General features: G+C 43.9%; 1 protein-coding gene and 1 long non-coding RNA gene across 2 annotated transcripts in view; one reads left to right on the top strand and one right to left on the bottom strand.

Moving 5' to 3' along the window:
* The window catches only part of LOC122544652, a 112,132-nt gene that overhangs the window by 37,406 nt on the left and 62,827 nt on the right, over window positions 1–11,899 (top strand). The gene's annotated exons all lie outside the window — the stretch shown is intronic.
* The window catches only part of LOC122544563 (histone H3), a 21,386-nt gene continuing 11,289 nt past the window's right edge, over window positions 1,803–11,899 (bottom strand). Inside the window, exons 3-4 of the mRNA XM_043683879.1 lie at window positions 4,469–4,474; window positions 1,803–2,071 (exon numbers count right to left, since the gene is read on the bottom strand). The gene's annotated coding sequence lies outside the window, so the exon portion shown is untranslated. The remainder of the gene's footprint in view (window positions 2,072–4,468; window positions 4,475–11,899) is intronic.

Below are 11,899 nucleotides of genomic sequence, written 5' to 3' on the forward strand. Positions count from 1 at the left end.
GCTCAAAGGGCCAAATGGCCAACTCTAGATTCTTATGTTTGTAATTCTTAGTGGTCAATCATCCCAAACCTAGAACATCACTGCAGGAGTTTCTCAGGTTAGTATCTTCAGCCCAATCACTCTGAGCTGCCTCAATGACTTTACGTTTGAATGAAAGTCCAGTTGGTACTCTGATTACACAAAATGTAGCACCATTTGAGACTCCGCACCCAAACCGAGAACATCACTGCAGGAGTTTCTCAGGTTAGTACCCTTGGCCCAATAGCTCTGAGCTGCCTCAATGACTTTACGTTTGAATGAAAGTCCAGTTGGTACTCTGATTACACAAAATGTAGCACCATTTGAGACTCCGCAGGCATACAAACAATCTCTGGCCTAACACTGTAAAAGAAAATCAGTCAGTCACATGGAACACGTTTTATGGAACAGAACATCTCAACATCCTTCAGGAGAGTTTGCAAAATAAACATTGGGCATTGACACATTGAATGGTATTCCCTTGAATGACGAAAAATTTGATTGCAGGGCAAGTTTTGAACAAATACTAACAAGGAGAGAGGCAGACTGGTTGAGGGATGGAATATCAGAACGTCCTGCTCAGGCAAGGCTATAATGGAGTAATGACAATCAGCGATGCTAAAGTGGGCAGAATGAGTGGAATGCAGCTAGGAAGTGCAGGTAACAGAGTTGGGGAGCAACACAGCCCAATATGCAAATATTACAGAGTTATGGACTAGATATTACAGTGATCAAGAGGGAGTTTTGCAATTTTTAACTGGAGCAAATTTCTGTTCATGGAAGCAGTAGCTTAGTGGATTATCAGCAGACTATTAAACTAGGGATCCAGCTAACATTTGGGGGATCTGGTTTTAATATCCACTTTGACAGATGATGGAATTTGAATTCAATGAAAATCTGGAATTAAAAGACTAATGATGACCTGGTTGATTGTTGGAATATCCCACTTGGTACACTGAAGTCCTTTAAAGGAAGGAAATCCTGTCCATACCCAGTCTATTGTACGTGATTCTAAATCCACAGCAATGTGGTTGTTTCTTAACTGCCCTGGATGAGCGAGCGAGTCACATCCTGTGACTCAATAAATCAATAAAACATCCAGTGCTGTAGAATACACGGTCTGATAATTTAGCAACAATGGAATAATGGAGACATTGGGTTGTCTGATGAGGGAGAATTGGGTAATGTCAGCAGATGTGTGAAAACTAATGCCATGTCTTTGGATGAGCTCACCTCATGGTGGCGTGTGATTGAGAACAGCAGGAGCCAGGGATAGGCTCCTCCCTTGGGGGTTATCGAGTTCTAGGTTTTTGGAAAGGAAAGGGAGTTTGGAAATGAGGCCACGTTGGTTTTCACTGGATGGACGATAATGGTAGAATTCAAGTGACGGGGACCTTACCAGATGAGAGCAAGCACTATTACCAATATCAGTGAATGGGAGGAGGTTGAGTGAGAAAATGGTCAAGAGATGAGAAGTTGGTTCTCGTGGACACGAGGAGCTCACAAGGTAGGAGAGGAGTTGGAGGAAGTTGAGTATTCAGGACTCTGACAAAGTGGAACCTCAGAGACAGTTTCAGGGAAAGGAGGGACATGGAAGAGACAGCTGCTCAGATTATCTCAATCTGAATAACAAAGCAGTTGCATGAGCTCCTTACAAGATGGGAGGAGAGAGAAAGGGAAACTTTTCAAAAGGAAGTGCGAAGGACGTTAGAAAGTGTTAGCACAAATTTGATATAATTGACTTTTTATCCTTTTATTAACACCTGTAACCTAGCTAGAATTTCCACACCATCAATTGAGAAAGACTACAAAGAATCAAATTGGATGCTGGATGTGATCAACAGCAAATTCCAACTCCTTCAGTTATGGAAGTGACGGGCAGTGCTCTGCTGAAGACTTGTCCACATGTACAACACACGTACGGTTTCTCTCCCACTGTGAATGGTGCTTTTTTACTTCAAACCCAATGATATTCAGGTGGCAATAAACTCGGCAGCTTGGTCAGATTGGGAAGTGATGCCTGGTTTTAAGTCTCCTCATTGCAAATAGTCTTCTAATTCCGTGTGAAGTTCATGGAAAACAAAAAGCAAAACAAGTGAGAACCCAAAAAAGAAAATGTTTAAAACGATCAGATGTAAGAGCAGAAATTGGTAACTCAACCCAGCAAGTCTGCTGTCACCATTCAGTGAGATCAGAGCTGATCCAATAATCCTCAGCTCAATTTTCCTGCCTTATGCCCCCACCATTGAATCCCTTACTAATTAAAAATCTATTTATCTCAACCTTGGACACACTGAGCAGCACAGCCTCCACAGGCCCCTGCAGTATTCTGTACTCTAACAGCAGGAATTCCTCCACATCCATTTTAAACAGGTGATTCCTTACTCTGAGATTATGTCCTCAACTCTCAAACAAGTAATAACAATCTTCCTGAATCTACAATGTCAAGCGCCTCAGAATCTTTCCATAAGGTCTTGTCTCATTCTTCTGAACTCCACTGGGAGTAATCTAATCAAATCTGCACTTACAGAAGCTGTTTGCTCAAGCTCATTTCCTGAGAAATTCCTCCCATATCCAGGATCAATCTCCTGAATACTCTATGGACTGCCTTTCCCAAAACAAGGGACAAAAGCAATTCACAGTATTCCAAGTGTGATCTGACTTATGTCTTGAACAGTTTTAGCAAAACTTCTATTTTTTCTCCCCATTCCCTTTAAATAAAAGCCAACTGACCATTTCCTTTCCTGAATACCCACTGAACCTGGATGCTAGTTTTTCGTCTTTCAAGCAGAAGGACCCAAAATTCTCTGTGCTGCAGTTTTCTGCAGAGGTTTTCACTCATTAAATAATATTCACCTCTCCTGGTCTTCCTGCCGAAATGCACATTAGATTAGATTCCCTACAGGCCCTTCGGCCCAACCAGTCCACATTGACCCTCTGAAGAGTAACCACCCAGACCCATTTCCCTCTGACTAAGGCACCTAACACGGCCAATTCACCTGGCCTGCACATCTTTGGACTGTGGGAGGAAACTGGAGCACCCGGAGGAAATCCATACAGTTTTGGCGACAATGTGCAAACTCCGCACAGACAGTGATCCGAGGCTGGAATCGAACCTGGGACCCTGGTGCTGTGAGGCAGCAGTGCGAACCACTGAGCTACCATGCCGTCCGATATATTTTCCCACGTTATATTCCACAGTGCTGGAAGGAGAATGAGAGGGGTTTTATCGACCAACTGCTCAACCATACCTTGAGCATAACCTCCCAAAACAGCCACTTCCACCATCATGAAGGACTGAAGAGTAGGCATATGTGACCAACACTCCCTTGAAGCTCCCTCCAACTAACACAACGTCCCAACATCCAGTGCTGAATGAATAGAAACTTTCTCCAATTTAATCAAGAACATGGGAGCAGAGTCTGTTCAAGAGAGATGTGAGGAATGACTTCGATATGAAAAGGATGGAAGAGCTTTGGAAATCAATCACTAAGTTGTTAGTTTCCAATCTGAGACAGATAAACTTTTGTTCTACAAATGTATTCAGGGATATGGGCCAAAGGCTGAACTCCACACAGCAGCCATGAGTTCATTAGGAACAGGAGATTCGAGGGGAAATCCATGCAGTTTTGGGGACAATGTGCAAACCTCCACACAGACAGTGATCCGAGGCTGGAATCAAACCTGGGACCCTGGTGCTGTGAGGCAGCAGTGCGAACCACTGAGCTACCATGCCTCCTGATATTTCCCACGTCATATTCCACAGTACTGGAAGGAGAATGAGAGGGGTTTTATTGACCAACTGCTCAACCATACCTTGAGCATAACCTCCCAAAACAGCCACTTCCACCACCATGAAGGACTGTAGAGTAGGCATATGTGACAACACTCCCTTGAAGCTCCCTCCAACTCACACAACGTCCCAACATCCAGTGCTGAATGAATAGAAACTCTCTCCAATTTATTCAAGAACATGGGAGCAGAGTCTGTTCAAGAGAGATGTGAGGAATGACTTCGATATGAAAAGGATGGAAGAGCTTTGGAAATCAATCACTAAGTTGTTAGTTTCCAATCTGAGACAGATAAACTTTTGTTCTACAAATGTATTCAGGGATATGGGCCAAAGGCTGAACTCCACACAGCAGCCATGAGTTCATTCAATAGTGGAACAGCTGAAAGGCCTACTCCTGATCCTTTGTTTGCTGGCTTCAGTCCCTGTTACAAAACTTCCGAACTCCACCTGTATTGCTCCCACTGGTAACTGTCTGAACCAGGCTCTTCACAACATTAAGGGAATATCGCATTTGGAGATTAGCTTTGAACCACAGACCCACATCCTCACCGTGACATTCTATTTCCATTCCAGTAACGTGGCCTGACTCCAACACAGTCTCAGCTCCAGATGCTGAAATCTCATCCAGTCCTTTGTAACCGAGACTGAATGATCCACCTCCCACTTTCAACCTCCCTGTAATCTTCAGCTCATCCAACACCCCGCTGCCCGTGCGCTCACTCATACTGAGTTTTGTTCTCCTCACCCTGAGCTCATTGACCTGAATAGGTCGCAAATTGAGGAAAAGCAACATTTTAACAAATTTCTCGTCGTTCTTTTCAAATCCCTCTGCGGGGCGGTGTGGACTTGTTGGGCGGAAGGGCCTGTTTCCACACTGTGAGTAAGTAAATCAAATCTGCATTTACTTAATTTTGGCCTCTTGAGCATGGTCAATTAATCTCCCCAACAACAGTGGATGTTCTTTCAGCATGAAATGTTTAAAAAATCAAATTAAGCACCAAGTCATTAAAATGGAGTGCCCAGACCAGGCGATGTGTCTTAACTACATGTCGTCAGAGCTGGTGACCCCATTGTGGTTCATAGCTATGACAACCATAACAAGTGTTGGCCAAGGGATTCCAGCTCAGATTGTTGAGCAGAGATCTGAGCTCCGAACATTGCCACACATCAGGGAGGGGCAGGAGTTACCTGGATGCTCTGTTTCAGGAGGCAGTCACACCCCTTGGATTAACTATCTCAAATTGATCAGTGGTCAGGGATAGAAGGGGTCGTCAGAGCTGGTGGACCCCATTGTGGTTCATAGCTATGACAACCATAACAAGTGTTGGTCAAGGGATTCCAGCTCAGATTGTTGAGCAGAAATCTGAGCTCCGAACATTGCCACACATCAGGGAGGGGCAGGAATTACCTGGATGCTCTGTTTCAGGAGGCAGTCACACCCCTTGGATTAACTATCTCAAATTGATCAGTGGTCAGGGATAGAAGGGTGTGACTATGAGTGAGGCAGGTCGAGGAAACTAGAGTGTAGTGCTGAATGAGCCTCAGCCCTTCAGCTTGTCAAACAGGTTTGAGATTCTTGCTCCCTGTGTGGATGAGTGTGGGGTCTGTAGGGAGGATGAGTGTGGGGTCTGTAGGGAGGATGAGCAAACTGACCACATCACTGTGGGAGAGGGAGCCAATCAAGAGGGAGGAGAAAAGAGAAATCCCAGTGTAATCGGAAACAGTGTAGTCAGGGGAATAGAGACTCTTCCCTGTTGCCAGAATCGAGAGTTCCAAAGGCAGATTTGCCTGGCTTCACGACAGTCATCTGGGCTGCAGAGGAACGATCCTGTTGTCAATAGAGACAGATTGAAGGAAGAAGTTCTGCTGAAGGTATATGTGCAGCTCAGATAAAAATCAAAAAAGGTAATAATCTCTGGATTACTATCTGAGCCATGAAGTCAGCAAGATTATAAGAGATTTGTGTGGTTGAAAGATTGGTGTGGGACAAACAGGAGGTTTGAATTCACTGGACTTTGGAGTCAGTACTGGGGAAGGATAGAACTGTTCTGATGGGACAGGCTACACGTGAATGATGCTGGGATCAAGTCCTGGAGAATGGCATAACCAGGGTCTATATGTTGGACTTTAAACTAAAACATGTGGGTTATTTTTCAGCTGCGTGCAAAATTATGGAAAACTCAAAATGGGGAAGTGCTCAGCACAGGTTAAAGCTTTCACAACATGTTGCAAGACAGAAAGTCTGGAAAGGATCAGGAATCTAACCAGACACAGCAGATAAGGGACAAATATGAGAAGAAGGACAATTAACGCAGGGTTGAGGGACTTGTAACTAAATACACACAGTCTATAGAACAAGGTCAATCAGCTGGTACGCCAGAGTAAACTTGGCACTCACAATGTTGTAGGTATCAGAGAAAAGGCTGCAGTGGGTTCAGGGCTGGTAACTAATTATCCAAGCTATCGAAAAGGCAGTGGGCAGAGTTAGAGGGATTGCCTTGTTTGCAAGAAATAAAATTAAATTGACAGCAAGAAGTGAAATAGAGTCAGAAGTTGTAGAATCCGTGAGGGTAGAGATCAGGAACCACAAAGGAAAAAAGACCCCGAAGGAACTTGTTTATAAGCCATTAGCCATTGTCACGATGTGGGGGAGAAAATACATCAGATTATAAAACATCTAAGGAACTGTTGCAATAATCATTGGGGACTTCAATATGCAGGTGGACTGGGAAAAACAGGTTTGTAGCGGTTCTCAAGAATACGTGGAATTATCGGAGAGATTTTTTTTGTTTGGAGCAGTTTGTGGTAGAGCCCACTCAGGAACAGGCAATTCTGGATTTAGTGATGTGTAACGAGGGAGACTTGATTAGGGAGCTCAATGTGAAGGAACTCCAAGGAGGCAGTGGCCATAACATAATATAATAGAGTTCACCCTGCAGCTTGAGAGGGAGAAGATTGAATCAGATGGAATGTGATGATAATTACAGATTACAGATTTACAGATTACATTACAGTGTGGAAACAGGCCCTTCGGCCCAACAAGTCCACACCGACCCGCCGAAGCGAAACCCACCCATACCCCTACATTTACCCCTTACCTAACACTACGGGCAATTTAGCATGGCCAATTCACCTGGCCCTGCACATCTTTTGGACTGTGGGAGGAAACCGGAGCACCCGGAGGAAACCCACGCAGACACGGGGAGAACGTGCAAACTCCACACAGTCAGTCGCCTGAGGCGGGAATTGAACCCGGGTCTCAGGCGCTGTGAGGCAGCAGTGCTAACCACTGTGCCACCGTGCCGCCCACTAATTGGGTAAAGGTAACTACAAAGACATGTGGGTGGAGTGGACAGAGTTGATTGGAAGGGAGAGCCGACCAGCGAAGACAGTGGAGCAGCGATGGTAGGAGTTTCTGGGTTAATTCAGGAGACATTGCAGAAATTCATCCCAAGGAAGAAGAAAAATACGAAGAGGAGGATGAGACAACCCTGGTTGACAGGGGAAGTCAGGGAGAGCATAAAGGCAACACAAGCAGCATATACTGTGGTAAAGATTAGTGGAAGCCAGAAGATTGGGAAGTCTTTAAAAAACAGAAATAACTTGAAAAAAAGAGGTGGGGATGGTGAAAGAAGTGAAATATGAGAGTAAGCGCGCTATTAATACAGAAGAGGGCTGCAGGGAATTTTCTTGGATATCTAAACGGTTACAAAGATACAAGAGTGGACATTGAACAGCTTGAAAACAATGCTGGAAAAGTAGTAAAGGGGAACCACGGCATGGCAGAGGATCTGAAGAGGTACTTTCCATCAGTTTTTAACAGTGGAAGATACCAGCAACCAACCAGAACTTCAAGGGAAACCTGGGGACAGAAGTGAGTGCGTTGGCCATTAGGGGAAGGTGCTGGGAAGCTGAATGCGGGTAAATCACCAAGATGGACTACACTCCAGATAACGGACAGAGACAGCGGAGTAGATTAGAGAGGCACTGGTGATCTTTCAGAAAGCACTGGAGTCAGGCAGGGTCCCAGATGACTGGAAAATGGCTAATGCAGAGGCAGAAGCAGGAAACTATAGGCTATGTAGCTAGAAAGTAATCATTCCTAAGGCTTGAGAATCCCTTGTTTAGAATGAGGCTGCAGAGTACTTGAAAGTGCATAGTAAAATAGGGCAGAGTCAGTACAGCTGTGTTAAGGAGATGTCTTCCCTGACAAATCTGTTCAAATTCTTTGAGGAAGTAACAAGCAAGTTAGACAACACATAGCCAGTGGATGTAATCGATTTGCATTTCCAGAAGGCCTTTGATAAGGTACCACACAGCAGGCTGCTAAACAAGGTAAAGACAGAGAATTGGCTGCTTGGCAGAAGGCAGAGAGTCAGAATAAAAGGGTCTTTTACAGAATGGCAGCTGGTGACTCATGGACTTCCACAGGGGTCAGTGTTGGGACCACAACTATTCATGTTATACCTCAAATGATTTGGACAAAGGAACAAAGGGTATTCTTACCACGTTTGCACATGGGATAGATGTCGGTGGAGGGGCAGGTAGTGGTGAGGTGGTGCGGAGGGTGTAGAAGGATTTGGACAGGCTGCAAGAGTGGACAAAGAAGTGACAGATGGAATACAATGTGGGAAATTGAGAGGTTATGCACTCTGGTAGAAGGAATAAAGATGTTGATAATTCAAAGTTTGTGAGAAGATTTGTAGCTCGGGTGCTCATTGTTGTGGTTCTGTTCGCCGAGCTGGGAATTTGTGTTGCAGACGTTTCGTCCCCTGGCTTTCCTGTACAGACCAAGTCCTGAACTACGAAAGCAATCACCCCAACACACACAAAAGTAGCTGCATCAAGACACTATTCAAAAGGGCCACAACACACTGCAGTACACCAACGAAGGACCCGATACCCAGCATGAGCAAAACCAATGTAGTGTACAAAATCCCATGCAAGGCCTACACAAAACACTACACAAAACAAACAAACAGGAAGACAGCTAACGATCCGCATTCATGAACACCAACTAGCCACGAGATGACACAACCAGCTATCCTTAGGCAGATGACAAGCAACATGAATTTGACTGGGACAACACTACTATTATAGGACAAGCCAAACAAAGAACAGCCAGGGAATTCCTAGAGGCATGGCACTCATCCACAGATTCAATCAATAAGCACATCGACCTGGACCCAATATACCGACCACTGCAACGGACAGCTGGAACTGACAACCGGAAGCAGCAGATTCAAACCACTACAAATGTCGGAGGAACAATCACAGAAGCGCTTCACAGGAGGCTTCCAAGCACTGAGGATGTCACCTAGACAGGGGACAAAACATCTGCAACACACATTCTCAGCTCGGCGAACAGAACCACAACATGTTGATAATTTTCTGAACAGGGAAAGTCTTCAGAAATCTCAAAGGCAAGGGACCTTGGGAGTCTTAGTTCAGGAATTCTCTTAAGGTTAATTGGCAGGTTCAGTTAGCAGTTTGGAAGGCAAATTCCATTTTAACATTTATTTCAAGGAGGCTACAATACAAGAGTAGAGATGAACTGCTGAGGCTCTATCAGCTCTGGTCACACTGCATTTGGAATATTGTGAGCAGCTTTGGGCCCATTATCTCAGGAAGGATGTGCTTGTGTTAGAGGGAGCCCAGAGTACATTTACAAGAATGTCCCCAGGATGAAGGACTTGTCAGAAAAACAGCAATGGAGGATAACTCTGGGTCTGTATTCAACAAATTATAGAAGTATGAGGGGGATATAGGAAGAATAGAAAGGCAGGTAAAAGAGAAGGTGAAGTGGTGTTTTTGATTAAGGAAAACATTGCTGCTCTAACTAGAGAAAATATTTCTGAAAAAGATCATCCAGTGAAAATATCTGGGTTAAAATAAGAAAGGGATAATCACCATGATGGGACTATATGATAGGCCCCCCAACAGTCAGAAGGAAACTGAGGAACAAATATACACAGATTTCAGATATATGGAAGATGATAAAGGCTGTAATAGTAGGTTTTTACAAACATTGTCTGGAAGTACCATTGGATGGAGAAGAGACTTTTAAAATTCGAAGAAAATTTCTTAATCAACATGTAAATTTTCCGAGAGAAGGAGCTTCATGTTCCAGGATACAAATGCTACAGGAAGCTTAGAAAGTGGGGGCAAGAGAGGAGGGGAGTGGCAGTTTTGATAAGGGATAACATTACTACTGTACTTAGAGACGATATTCCTGGGAATATATCTCGGAGGTTATTTAGATGGTACTGAAAAATAAGAAAGGGATGGTCATCTTATTGCGATGGTATTATAGACTCCCTAATAGTCAGCCAGAAATTCAGAAGCAAATTTGTAAGGAGATTTCAGTTCTCTGTAAGAATAATACAGTGGATATGGTAGGGGATTTTAATATTACTAATGTAGACAGGGACTGCCGTAGTGTTAAGGGTTTAAAAGGAGAGGAATTTGTTAAGAGTGTACAAGGAAAGTTTCAGATTCAGTATGTGGATGTTCCTGCTAGAGAAGATGCAAAATTTGACGTAGACCTGGGAAATAAGGCAGGGCATGTGACTGAGGTGTCAGTCGGGGAGCAGTTTGGAGCCAGCAACCATAAATCTATTTGTTTTTAAATAGTGATGGAAAAGGATCGACCGGATCTAAAAGCCGAACTTCAAAATTGGAGGAAGGCTAATTTTGACAGAATTAGGCAAGAACTTTCAAAAGCTGATTGGGGGCAGATGTTTGGAGGTAATGTGAAGGCTGGAAAATGGGAAGCCTTCAAAATGCGATAACAAGAGTCCAGAGTTAGAATATTGCCGTTTGGGTGAAAGGAAAGGCTGGTACATGGCGGGCATCTGGGATGACGAGAGAAATTGAGGTTTTGGTTAAGAAAAAATGAAACATATGTCAGGTATAGACAGAAGAAATTGAGTGAATCCTTAGAGTATCCTTATAGACAGAAGAAATTGAGTGAATCCTTAGAGTATAAAGGTTGTAGGAGTATCCTTAAGAGAGAAATCCTGAGGGCAAAAAGGGGACATGAGATATCTTTGGCAAATAAAAGTAAGGAGAATGCAAAGAGTTTTTAGAAATAGATTAAGGACAAAACAGTAACTAGGAAGAGAATAGGGCCTCTCAAAGATCAGCAAGGCACCTGATGTGTGGAGCCGTGGAAGATGGTGAAGATACCAAATGATTATTTTGCATCAGTGTTCACTGTGAAGGAGGGCATGGAAGATAATAGAATGTGGGAAAATAGATAACGACATCTTGAAAAATGTCCATATTACAGAAGAGAAAGTGCTGGATGTCTTGAAAGGCATAAAAGTGATAAATCCCCAAGACCTGATCAGGTGCACCCTCGAACACTGTGGGAAGGTAGGGAAGTGATTGCTGGGCACCTTGCTGAGTTATTTTTATCATTGATAGTCGCAGGTGAGGTGCTGGACGACTGGAAAATTGTGAACGTGGTGCCACTATTTAAGAAAGATGGTAAGGAAAAGCTAGGGAACTATAGACCTGTGAGTCTGATGTCAGTGGTGGGCAGGATGTTGGAGGGAATCCTGAGAGACAGGATTGACATGCATTTGGTAAGGCAAGGACTGATTAGGGATAGTCAGCATGGCTTTGTACGTGAGAAAACGTGTGTCATGAACTTGAATGAGTTACTTTGAAGAAGTAACAAAGAGGATTGATGAGGTCAGAGTGGTGGATGTGATCTATATGGCCTTCAGTAAGGCGTTTAACGAGGTTCTTCATGGGAGATTGGTTAGCAAGGTTAGATCTCATGGAATACAGGGAAGGTAGCCAAATGGATGCAGAACTTGCTCGATGGTAGAAGATGGGGGTGGTGGTGATGGAGAGATGCTTTTCAGACTGGAGGCCTGTGACCAGTGGTGTGCCACCAGTATCAGTGTTGGATCCACTGCTTTTCATCATTTATGGGAATGATTTGGATTTGAACACAGCAGGTATAGTTAATAAGTTTGCAGATGACACCAAAATTAAACAGCAAAGAAGGTTCCTTCAAAGTAAAACAGGGTCTTCATCAGATGGGCCAATGGGCTGAGGAGTGGCAGATGGAGTTTT

Source organism: Chiloscyllium plagiosum, chromosome 50 (assembly GCF_004010195.1).
Source record: "Chiloscyllium plagiosum isolate BGI_BamShark_2017 chromosome 50, ASM401019v2, whole genome shotgun sequence".
Lineage (NCBI taxonomy): Eukaryota > Metazoa > Chordata > Chondrichthyes > Orectolobiformes > Hemiscylliidae > Chiloscyllium > Chiloscyllium plagiosum.